Below are 12,638 nucleotides of genomic sequence, written 5' to 3'. Positions count from 1 at the left end.
TAATATTTAATATAATATAATATAAATATTCAAAATAATATTCAAATATTTATATTATATTATGTTATAATATAATATAATATAAATATTTGAATAATATAAATATTCAAAATAATATTTAAATGAGTACAGAACCCAAAACAGCAAGGTTAAAATGTTCAACAGCCATTGTTACCCAAGGATGGTTGCTACCAGACTTCACTGCCAGTTACCTCATCACCTACCGGGTCCTCTCCCTTCTAGTCACACAAGGTCCCTCACCACCGCCCACAGCCCAGCCCCTCAGCGGCTCTGCACCTGCAGGAACCTGTGGGGACGGAAGGCCTGTGGAGGGCCTGGCACCCACCGCCAGGACCCAGGGGCTCAGGCTGCTCAGGGCCCTGGCCCAGCCCCGGGCCGGTGACGCCCGCACCCCTCGGGGCTCAGGGTCCCTCTGTGGTTCCCACCGCCCACAGCCCCGTCCCCTGAGGAGGAAGGGACGCTCCTCCCGGAACCGCCTCTCCTCCTCGCTGTCGCCTTTAGACACAAACAGGCCTGGGCTCCCCACCTCCCGGCTCAGCCCCCCACGGCCTTCCCCGGGGCATCGCAGCCCGTCGCCCTCGTCCCCTCACCCCCTGCGTCCCCCACGGGCACTCACTGCTCTGGGCGCTGCGACCTGGGCTGCGGGGCCTGAGCGGCGCCGGCCCCGAGGCTGGAGGGCCGATGGGGTGACGCCGAGTGAACTCTGTCAGCGGAGAGGAGGCGGGGAGGCACGGGGACCCCAGTCCCGCCGGTTGGGGGTCACCCGGCCTCAGACTCACCCTGCCCAGCGGGACGCTGCCTCCCGCGTCTCCTCCTCCTCCTGGCGACCCACGCGCTGAAGTCTGTGAGGCCCTGAACAGTTCGAAAAAAGTCAAAATGGCCGCCAGGAGGAGGACACCGGAAGTCCCGCCCTAACCGGATGCATAGGCACCAAAATGCCTTTTCGTAGCTGACCGGCGCGTTGCTTTCTGGGTAATGTAGTTTTTTCCCCAACTGCCCAGAGGAGGACGGATATCCCAGACCCATGACCTTGGGGAATCCTGGTAAAGGCGCTTGGCACCGGGGAAGGACCAGATGGAGCCAGAGGCCTGGTTAACTGGAAAAGAGGGACAGATCTCCCAGGGGAAGGGGTGGGGAGGACTGAAACAGATCCCACCAAAGACTACATACACAGGGGAAATGGGAGACATCCCTAATACTATCAAGAATAAAAAATATAGCCCTGGCCGGTGTGGCTCAGTGGATAGAGGGTCGGCCTGCGGACTGAAGGGTCCCGGGTTCGATTCCGGTCAAGGGCATGTACCTTGGCTGCGGGCACATCCCCAGTGGGGGGTGTGCAGGAGGCAGCTGATCGATGTTTCTCTCTCATCGATGTTTCTAACTCTCTATCCCTCTTCCTTCCTCTCTGTAAAAAATCAATAAAATATATTTGTTTTAAAAAATGAGATATCTGGCCTGGCCGGTGTGGCTCAGTGGATAGAGCGTCGGCCTGCGGACTCAAGGGTCCCAGGTTTGATTCCGGTCAGGGGCATGTACCTTGGTTGCGGGCACATCCCCAGTGGGGGGTGTGCAGGAGGCAGCTGATCGATGTTTCTCTCTCATCGATGTTTCTCTCTCATCGATGTTTCTCTCTCATCGATGTTTCTAACTCTCTCTCCCTCTCCCTTCCTCTCTATAAAAAATCAATAAAATATATTTTTAAAAAAGAATAAAAATATATGTAATTTTTAAAAATTTAAAAAGATTATAGCCCAGACATAGCCAGTCTGCCTCAGTGGATAGAGCCTCAGCCTGTGAACCGAAGGATCCCGGGTTCAATTCTGGTCAAGGGCAGGGACCTAGGCTGCAGGCTTCTCCCTGATCCAGGGCCCGGTTGGGACTTGTGCAGGAGACAACTAATCGATGTGTGTCTCTCACATCCATATTTCTCTGTCTTTCCCTGTCTCTTCTACTCTCTTTAAGAATTAATGAGCCCTAACCGGTTTGGCTCACTGGATGGAGCGTCGGCCAGCAGTCTCAGGTTTGATTCTGATCAGAGGCATGTACTTTGGTTGCGGGCACATCCCCAGTAGGAGGTGTGCAGGAGGCAGCTGATGGATGTTTCTCATCGATGTTTCTAACTCTCTATCCCTCTCCCGTTCTCTCTCTAAAAAAAAAAAAATCAATAAAACATATTTTTAAAAAATTAATGGAGCCGAAACCGGTTTGGCTCAGTGGATAGAGCATCGGCCTGCGGACTGAAGGGTCCTGGGTTCAATTCCGGTCAAGGGCATGTACCTTGGTTGCGGGCACATCTCCAGTGGGAGTTGTGCAGGAGGCAGCTGATCGATGTTTCTCTCTCATCGATGTTTCTAACTCTCCATCCGTCTCCCTTCCTCTCTGTAAAAAAAATCAATAAAATATATTTAAAAAAAATTAATGGAAAAATATCCTCATGTGAGGATTTAAAAAAAAATTACAGTCCAGCTGGTGTTTCTCAATGGTTGAGCCTCAACCTATGAACCAGGAGGTCAAGGTTCAATTCCTGGTCAGGGCACATGCCTGGTTTGCCCGCTAAATTCCCAGTGGGGGGCAGGGCATCCAGAATGCAGCTAATCATTGACTCTCTCCCACCACTGATGTTTCTATCTCTCTCTCCCCTTTTCTCTTTCTCTCTCAAAAGCAATATAAATATATTTTTAAAAAAGAATATCGCCAAAACCGGTTTGGCTCAGTGGATAGAGCGTCGGCCTGCGGACTCAAGGGTCCCAGGTTCGATTCCGGTCAAGGGCATGTACCTTAGTTGCGGGCACATCCCCAGTAGGGGGCGTGCAAGAGGCAGCTGATCAATGTTTCTCTCTCATCGATGTTTCTAACTCTATCCCTCCTCTCCCTTCCACTCTGTAAAAAATCAATAAAATATTAAAAAAAAAAAGAATATCGATAATAAAAGCATAATGTCCTAATTAGACCGGACATCCTTCCATCCTTGCAGACGAAGCCGGGGCTGCGAAGGAAGCCTGGGTCCCAGGTGTCAGAGGGAAGCTGGTGCCTGCTGCCAGGGGAAGGAAGGCCTATTCTTTTTTTTTTTTTTTTTTAAATATATTTTATTGATATTTCACAGAGAGGAAGGGAGAGAGATAGAGAGCTAGAAACATCGATGAGAGAGAAACATCGATCAGCTGCCTCCTGCACACCTCCCACTGGGTATGTGCCCGCAACCAAGGTACATGCCCTTGACCGGAATCGAACCCGGGACTTTTCAGTCCGCAGGCCGACGCTCTATCCACTGAGCCAAACCGGTTTCGGCAGGAAGGCCTATTCTTGCACGAATTCCGTGCATCCGACCTCTAGTATATACATATAAGCATAGCCCATGGGCATAGACAATAAGGTGGTGACGGCCTAGAAGTGGTGGTGGGAGGTAGACAGAGGCAAAGTGGGAGGGGAGGAATGAGGGGAAATCGGTTATAGTCAACGATATTAAAAAAATGAGTTAAAATGTAATTGACCCAACAACACCAAAGTGAGTGTGGGCCATCACTTTCTCTACCAACCCTTGTAAGAAAAACCATGCCTTGGTCTGTCTATAGAGGGCGACCCAGGCAGCACTGTGTTCGGGAACAGGAAGCAGCCTGGAGTGGCTTGGCCTCAGTTGGCCTGGAGTGTTTGAGTTCTTGACTTCATGCTGAAAGGATTTCACAACGTGAATTCAGAAGGTTTCCAGGCACGTTTGTTGAAGCTGGAGATAATGCAAGCAAATGGAGGCCCTAGGACAGTGGTCGGCAAACTGCGGCTCGCGAGCCACACGCGGCTCTTTGGCCCCTGGAGTGTGGCTCTTCCACAAAATACCACGGCCTGGGCGAGTCTATTTTGAAGAAGTGGCGTTTGAAGAAGTTTAGGTTTAAAAAATTTGGCTCTCCAAAGAAATTTCCGTCGTTGTCCTGTTGATATTTGGCTCTGTGGACGAATGAGTTTGCCGACCACTGGTCTAGGATGGAACCAGCAACAGCAGAGACTGGGTGGGGTCCTGTGACTCTAGGAGCATTGTGGGAAATAAGGGAGCCGAAGCGGGGCTGTGGTTAGCTCTCTGGACGATCAGAGGAAAGGGGGCCTTGAGCGCAGGTTCGGGGGGTCAGCCCGGGAGGAGCTGCTGCTGCTATTGCTGCCCCAGTTGTAGGTCAGGTGGGGACCCTTCCAAGCTTAGAGGAGCCCAGCTGGAGTGGCCCAGTGGTTGAACATTGACCTATGAACCAGGAGGTCACAGTTCGATTCCTGGTCAGAACACATGCCCAGGTTGTGTGCTCTATCCCCATTGTGGGGTGTGCAAGAGGCAGCTGATCAATGATTCTCTCTCATCATTGTTGTTTCTCTCTCTCCCTCTCCCTTCCTCTCGGAAATCAATAAAAATATATTTTAAAAAATAATTTTAGCCCTAGCCTGGTTTGCTCAGTGGATAGAGCAATGGCCTGCGGACTGAAAGGTCCCAGGTTCGATTCCGGTCAAGGGCATGTACCTTGGTTGCGGGCACATCCCCAGTGGGAGGTGTGCAGGAGGCAGCTGATGGATGTTTCTCTCTCATCGATGTTTCTAACTCTCTATCCCTCTCCCTTCCTCTCTGTAAAAAATCAATAAAATATATTAAAAAAAAAAGAAGAGGCACTTTTCATCTCATTTACTGCAGTCTTTCCCACTGACTATTTTTTAAAAAAAATATATCTTTATTGATTTCAGAGAGGAAGGGAGAGGGAAAGAGAGATAGAAACATCCATGATGAGAGAGAATCATGGATTGGCGGCCTCCTGCAGGTCCCCTACTGGGGATCAAGCCTGCAACCCAGGCATGTGCCCTTGACTGGAATTGAACCTGGGACCCTTCCAGTCTGCAGGCTGACACTCTATCCACTGAGCCAAACAAGTTAGGGCCCCGCTCACTATTAATAGGGTGTTTCGCCCTAGTTGGTTTGGTTCAGTGGATAGAGCGCCGGCCTGCGGACTGGAGGGTCCCAGGTTCAATTCCAGGTCAGGGCACATGCCCAGGTTGTGGGCTCGATCCCCAGTGTGGGGCATGCAGGAGGCAGCCGATCCATGATTCTCTCTCATCATTGATGTTTCTATCTCTCTCTCCCTCTCCCTTCCTCTCTGAAATCAATAAAAAAGATGTTTTTTAAAAATGGGGTGGTTCTTTTTTTTTTTTTTAAATATATTTTATTGATTTTTTACAGAGAGGAAGGAAGAGGGATAGTCGGAAACATCGATGAGAGAGAAACATCGATCAGCCGCCTCCTGCACACCTCCCACTGGGGATGTGCCCGCAACCAAGTTACATGCCCTTGACCGGAATCGAACCTGGGACCCCCCAGTCCGCAGGCTGACGCTCTATCCACTGAGCCAAACCGGTTCTGGCTGGGGTGGTTCTTTAAAAAAAGAAAAATAGGGTGTTTCTCTCCTAATTGTGGTTCCACGTAACCCTCAGAAACTTACAAGGAATGACACCAGCGTATGAAATTTTGTACATCATGGGATATGGCTCCTTTGCACTACATGGGGAGGAGTTCCACTAAGAATTAGGTAACACCTACCGCGAACAGACAATAGAATTCGTATTGTTCACACCACAAGCCTCCTCTTCGAGGTGACCTTTGACCTCAACAAAAATCGAGGCGTCGGGCTGCCAATGAGACCCCAAACGCATGCATATTTCTGTCAAGGCCTTGGGCAGCCATGCAAAATGAGCCAATATTGCACCAAGAGTGACTTTCTGCCGTCATGCTGTCCCCTTCAAAGCACGGAGCATTTGGAATACACAACATTATCTGTCCACCTCTCGATGCCAACCCATCACAACTGGGCTTTCAAACCATGCCAGCGAGTGAATGGGACCAACGGAATTACCCCTGAATCCGAAGTAGCTTATTCTCCACCCCTGGCTGGAAGGTGCAGAGACCACAAGGGCTCTGAGCTTTCCCCAGATGCTTAGGTTTTATTTTATTTATTTTTTAAAAAATATATTTTATTGATATTTTACAGAGAGGAAGGAAGAGGGATAGAGAGAAACATCGATGAGAGAGAAACATCGACCAGCTGCCTCCTGCACACCCCCTACTGGGAATGTGCCCGCAACCAAGGTACATGCCCTTGACCGGAATCGAACCCGGGACCCTTCAGTCTGCAGGCCGACGCTCTATCCACTGAGCCACACCGGTCAGGGCCAAACAGGTTTTAAAATAAATAAATAGGGAGCCGCTGTGAAAGCTGCAGCTCTGTGGTGCGGCCAGGCCACAGCGATGGCCCTGCAGGCGGGGGACGCTCGGTGGCTCCACTGTGTCCTGCTCTTTGCTCTGCTCACTGCCAGTGCAGCCTCACTCATATAAAATCTCCAGGAGCCTCGCAGCCGGGCTGGCAAAATCCGCCTGCACCCGTGGGGCAACCTCTGGGCCACTGGTCACTTCGTGGTCAAGAAGAGTCTGGAGCCCCCCGGCTCATCCTGAATAGAGACCGCTCCCCAGGTCTCTCTGGGGACCAGAGACTGCAGATGAGGCAGCATCTGCTCAGGACCCTCCTGCTGAAGCAGCTCTGGGCATGAGCCCCCGCGGCCCCGCACCTCACAGCCAGTGCAGGAGGCCGCGGGTGCACGTGCTGCAGAAGCGATGCCATTCGTGAGGCGGGCACCACAACGGGGCTCAGACTGTGCGCACCCCGGGAAGGTGCTGAAGGGGACCTAGGAGTGGCCCCATCTGGATGTAAGTTCTGGGCTCAAATCCCTGTTAATGCATTAGTGTGATATCTCATCGGGTCACCAGGAATATCACCAGTGCAGACACAAACTATGTCCCTGGGTAGTTTTTGCTTCCCTGTTGAAGTGAATAAAACCCTGCTCTTTACAAAATAAATAGATAGATAGATAAATTTGTGGAAAACAATTTTACTTCCAGTATTCAAAACCTATGGTTCCATATGGCAAAGAACTCATGGAGTCATTGAGGAATGAGTGAAATTCAAACATATGTCTTAGATGCTACACAGGACCCTGTTAGGTTAAAATAATAAATTTATTGAAACAATTTGAAAAGATTCTGAGCTGACATTTTAACAAAAGACATAAAGACAGTATAAATAAATGCATGAAAATAACACTCTCCATAAAAATTTCTTAAGATAAATGGAATTAAAACAAAAGTGAGTTAACACTATATTCATTTCCAGGGCTACGATGTAAAAAGGTTAACCATTGCATGTGCTGGCAGGGTAGCAGAAAAACTAATTTTTATATACAGTAGGTTAGTGGGAAGGCAAAGAGAATGACCCTTCTGGGTCACAGTTCCACATATCTTAAATGTAAAACATTCACATACATGGCAACAGTTTGAGAAGTAAAACATATACTCATATAGAGAACTGAAGGCAATATTCCCAGCAGATTTATTTATAATACCCCAAACCTGGAAATAACCAAAACCATAGATAGACCAATAGATAAAGTGGGTATCCGTAGAACACAGTACTTCTCAGCAATAAAAAAAACTTTATCCACATGAACATTAGTGTTGAATCTCAAAATAACTGTGTAGCATGGAGGAAACCAGTATTTGACTGCCCCACTTATAATGCTTATAAAATTATGAACAATATAAACTATTCTATTGTAAAGGGAGAAAAACCCATGACTGAATGGAGGGCCGGGAAAGGCAGAAAGAGAGATTATAAAAGGGCAGTAGGAAAATACAGGATGGGGCACAAGTAGGTGTAGAGTTGTTGGTATGGAAATTAATACAATAATTAATAATAATACAAGAAGAAACTCTTCCCGGCCAGTGTGCCTCACTCTTCCCTGCTGGGCACCATCCCTTGCCCTGAAAGACACGGGTTCCATTCCTGCCTGGATGCCCTGTAGGTGGCGTACGGGAGGCAGAAGTTATCTGCATCTTTTCCACATCACCATTTCTCATTCTGTCTCCCTCCCTCTCTTTCTAAAAAGTCAACAAATTATTTTAAAGAAATATAAAATAGTTATTTTAAAAAAGAGAATAAACTCAGTTTTGCATACTCACATCTATAAGCCTACTTTTCCCCTAACCTGTATATGAGAGATAACTTTATTTCACAAGTGATTGTTTTACAGCTTGATCCATATACCCAAACTCACAAAAGTACATGAGAAAAGTAAACTTTGTTACATTTCAGTTATAAAAAAACTTAAAGCCTTAAAATACTTTCAAATAAAGACCTAGATATTCCTGTCTTATTAAAAATTAAAATGGGAACCCTATATGGGATCTACCATCTCTTTCCTAATTTCCTGAGAGGACCAGCCTTGTCTCAATGGCAGCAAATATTGGCAAGCAATGAAGACTATTGCCATCGGAATCAATAGGAATGCTGACTGGTTACAAAAGACACATCCTGGGACTGATTACAGGCTTATTCTTCCTCTAGCTCTGAGGTCTTGCCTGCTGAGCAAACCCTGAGGTGAACACCCTAGATGGGCGAGGGGAATCCAAACTACCATTACATTATTTTTTCTGCCAATTATTTCAGCCACAGGAGACAGTGATGGAGGTCCTCAGAATGTATGTACACAGAGATCACACAAGCCACAGCCCACTGACCATTTGTGGATAAGGTTGAGAACAGGCACTTTTCATCTAATTTACTTCAGTCTTTGCCACTCACTATGAGCACAGTGTTTCTGTCCTAATTGTGGTTCAATCTAAATCTCAGTGTCTTACAGCAAATGACACCAGCCTATGAAATTTTATACATTATGGCACATGGCTCCTTTACAGTATGTGAGGAAGAATCCCCCAAAACAGTGCTGAGAATTATGTAATAAATGCTGTGAACAGAGAATATAATTCATATTGTTCACAGAAGCACTACAAAGGCCTCCTTTTCTGGGTGACCATAACATCACCAATAGAGGCACCAGGCTGCAAATTAGAACCACAAAGGCATGCAGACTCTCTCTCAAGGCCTTGGTCAGCAACACAAAATAAGCCAATATTGGACAAAGAGTGCTGTTCTGAAATCATGCTGTGCTCTCCCAAGCACAAAAAGACCCCACCATATCTGTTCACCTCTCCATTCTGACAGAGCACTACTTTCCTTTTTATCATCCCAAAGAAATAAACAAATCAACAAAATTAAAGGTACGAGAGAAAAAAAAACCTTTACAAAAAGATCATAAACCAGATCAGAGGACAGCAAGAGGTTTGCAGGCTGGTGAACTGGAATCTGAAACAATTCATCACAGCATAAAGTGAGACCCACAATGTCCCTGAAAGAGGCAGCACTTCTTAGCTGAGGATGGGGGCTCTGGATGAAACCTGGGTCAGGTCAATTCTCTACTCAGAGAGTAAGGAATGAAGATCCTGCCAAGAGCTCAGCGAATTCATAAATTTCTCAAGCACAAGGGAGAACACAGAATTCCTTTTCCCTGAGCACGCAGGGGTGGTGACCGATGCACACTGTTCAGCTGAGCCAGGTGGTAGAGGAGGTCACTTCAGCCACAAATACTCACAGTGACATCAATGAAGTAGGAGTCCTCAGAAGTTAGCAAGTACAATGCAGCTGCTTCAAGCCTCACTTATACCTTAAACTTGTGAGGAATTTCGCACAGTGTATGTTCAGATAAGAGGGGTTTATATTCAGGTGAATGGATTTAAGTCTCCCTCAGTGTTGTAGAGTGAGAAAGATAAAACATCCCCTGCACAGTTAAGGCTTTTCTCCAAAGTGAACGCTCAGATGTCTAACAAGGCTAGGTTTGCAGCTAAAACATTTCCCACATTTACTACACTCATATGGCTTTTCTCCGGTATGAACTCTGTGGTGTTGAATGAGGGTAGACTTTCGTCTAAAGAACTTCCCACAATCACTACATTCAAAAGGTTTTTCACCAGTGTGAATTCTCTTGTGTTCAAAGAGGTCATATCTTCTCCTGAAGGACTTCTGACAATCAGTACACTCATATGGTTTTTCTCCAGTGTGAACTCTCTTGTGGTTAAGGAGCGTATTATTGCTCCTAAAAGATTTCCCACAATTGGTACACTCATAGGGTTTTTCTCCAGTGTGAATATGGTGGTGTTCAGTGAGGGTTGACTTTCGCCTGAAGGACTTACCACAATCACTACACTCATATGGCTTTTCTCCAGTGTGAACTCTCAGATGTCTAACAAGGCTAGGTTTCCATCTAAAACATTCCCCACATTCACTGCACTCATGAGGCCTTTCTCCAGTGTGACTTCTATGGTGCTCCATGAGAGAACGTCTTTGTCTAAAGGACTTTCCACAATTACTACAATCATACGGCTTTTCTCCAGTATGAACTCTGTGGTGTTGAATGAGGTTCCCCTTTAGTCTAAAGGACTTTCCACAATCACTACAATCATATGGCTTTTCTCCGGTATGAACTCTATGGTGTTCAATGAGGTTCCCCTTTCGTCTAAAGAACTTCCCACAATCACTACATTCAAAAGATTTTTCACCAGTGTGAATTCTCTTGTGTTCAGAGAGGTGATAGCTTCTCGTAAAAGATTTCCCACAATCAGTACACTCATAGGGTTTTTCTCCAGTGTGAACACGGTGGTGTTTAGTGAGGTGAGAGTTTTGCCTGAAGGACTTTCTGCAATCACTACACTCATATGGCTTTTCTCCAGTGTGAACTCTGTGGTGTGAAATGAGGTCAGACCTTTGTCCAAAGGACTTTCCACAATCAGTACACTCATAGGGCTTTTCTCTAGTGTGAATTCTCCCATGTCGAATGAGGTGAAAGATTCGTTTAAAAACTTTCCCACATTTGTCACACTCATATTTCACTTCTCCAGAACAGATACCCTGATTCTGAACAACTTTCTGGTTGTTGCTGTCAAATTTTTCACAGTTACAAGTCTGGTGAAGACTTTCTCCACCAAGATATTCCGGTGAAATCTCACTACCACTGTGTGGCTCCTCAGTGTTGAGAGGAGACTCCTGCTGGAGAAGGTCTGAAATGGCTAGGAAGACTTTCCCAACCTCCCTGCTGCTTGAAAGCACCCAAGATAAGGAGAAGCTACACCTGGTCACAAACAAGGCCCTGTCCATGTCTTCTTTGAAGAGCTTCTCTCCACCGGAATCCCTCTGCTGCTGGTGAGGGTTTGCATTGAAACAGAAGTCTCTCACACATGCATCACCGAGGAAGCCATTCTGCTCAAAGTCTGCTGCCTGTGACTCAGTCAGGTGCAGAACATCTTTGAACACTGAGACACACCGCTTACACAGATGGGTCCTCTGGGTTGCTGGAGCTGTCTCAGAAGCCCTGACCTGTGACTCTCCCTGTATAGATATGGTCTTCTCAGGACAGACCTCCTCATCATCCGTTTTATGCCAACAACCTGAAATCAGACAAATGGGGAGGAACTGATTGTTGACGGGGGTGACAGGGGAAGTCCCTTTGCTAATGTGTTTTGCACATAATACGAGTTCTATTGTCTGAAAATAAGAGATCTGCAGGAAGGATTAATAAGAGGCTGCTGTGAAGGTCTGCACCTCTGAAGGTCACAAAACAGGGAAGACCTCACCAGAAACATGACACACACATGGCAAGGACCACATGAAAGAGAAGATGCATCTCCAGCTCAGTCTTCTGCTAAGAGTGCTCAGCAGGACTGGTCTGCTGATGAAAGGGGCAAGCTGTGCAGAAGGCTGGTTATGTCTTATTCCAAGTAAAATTCAATAAATGAGTAGCAGGGGTTCGAGGACTACTTAAGCATGAAGGTGCACCTCATAACACATGTGCAGGTCCATGTAGGAGAATACCGCAGAGGGAGCAGTGCCGAGGGACAGGTGATGCAAAAAGGTGACAAAGGTGAAGGTAGCCAAAAGCCAGGAAGTCACAGATGAAATGCAAGTCAGCAAAGTGTCAAGTATGGGAAAGAGAAGATAGAAATGGGGTTTAGCCATGGCACCTGCCCCTAAACCCTGTTGGAAATTAGCTGGTTCCTGGTACCACCTGACCACCACCATTATGTCATACCTTCCCCACAGATGTCACTCAGCATGGCCAGACCTCTTCTGAGACCATCTTGTGTGTTCACCCTATGAGCAAACTAGGTTTCTCCCGGAATCGTCTACTCTACCAATGCATAAACCCTAAATATTCCAAGTATTAATGAAAGACAATGGAGGGGAGCATCCAGCTCTGTCCCAGAGCAATTTGGCCCTCAATAGTCCTCAGCTAAGGTAATATTACAAACAACAACTGAAGAAGGTCTTACAAGAATAGTCCATGGTTCATGTAAGTGAAAACATAACCTGGCACAGGCTGTCATAAAGCACCTTTCCCCACAGGAAGGGGGAAGAAGGGAATAAATGTGGGTATTGTCACCCTCCCAGGGAGAGGAAGAGGAAGATGGGACCCATTAAGCTGCCTGTAAGACTCCCGATTCCCAGACACTTTCTGCACTTTTTGAGGCAATGGGTGTTATGGATGTTCCTGGAGTCCATTGGTCAGGGCTCTGCACACAGCTCAGCACTGGCAGCCACAGCACATTAGACAAGACAGGGGCAGAAATCAGCAGAACCCGGGGTCTGGCTGTGGAAGAGAGAAAGCTATGTTTTGAGAATAAAGGAAGAGAGGGCATCACCTCACGACACTGGGACAAT

This window comes from Plecotus auritus (assembly GCF_963455305.1).
Source record: "Plecotus auritus genome assembly, chromosome: 10".
Lineage (NCBI taxonomy): Eukaryota > Metazoa > Chordata > Mammalia > Chiroptera > Vespertilionidae > Plecotus > Plecotus auritus.
The sequence above is the reverse complement of the archived record's forward strand: the minus strand, read 5'-3'. Positions refer to the sequence as shown.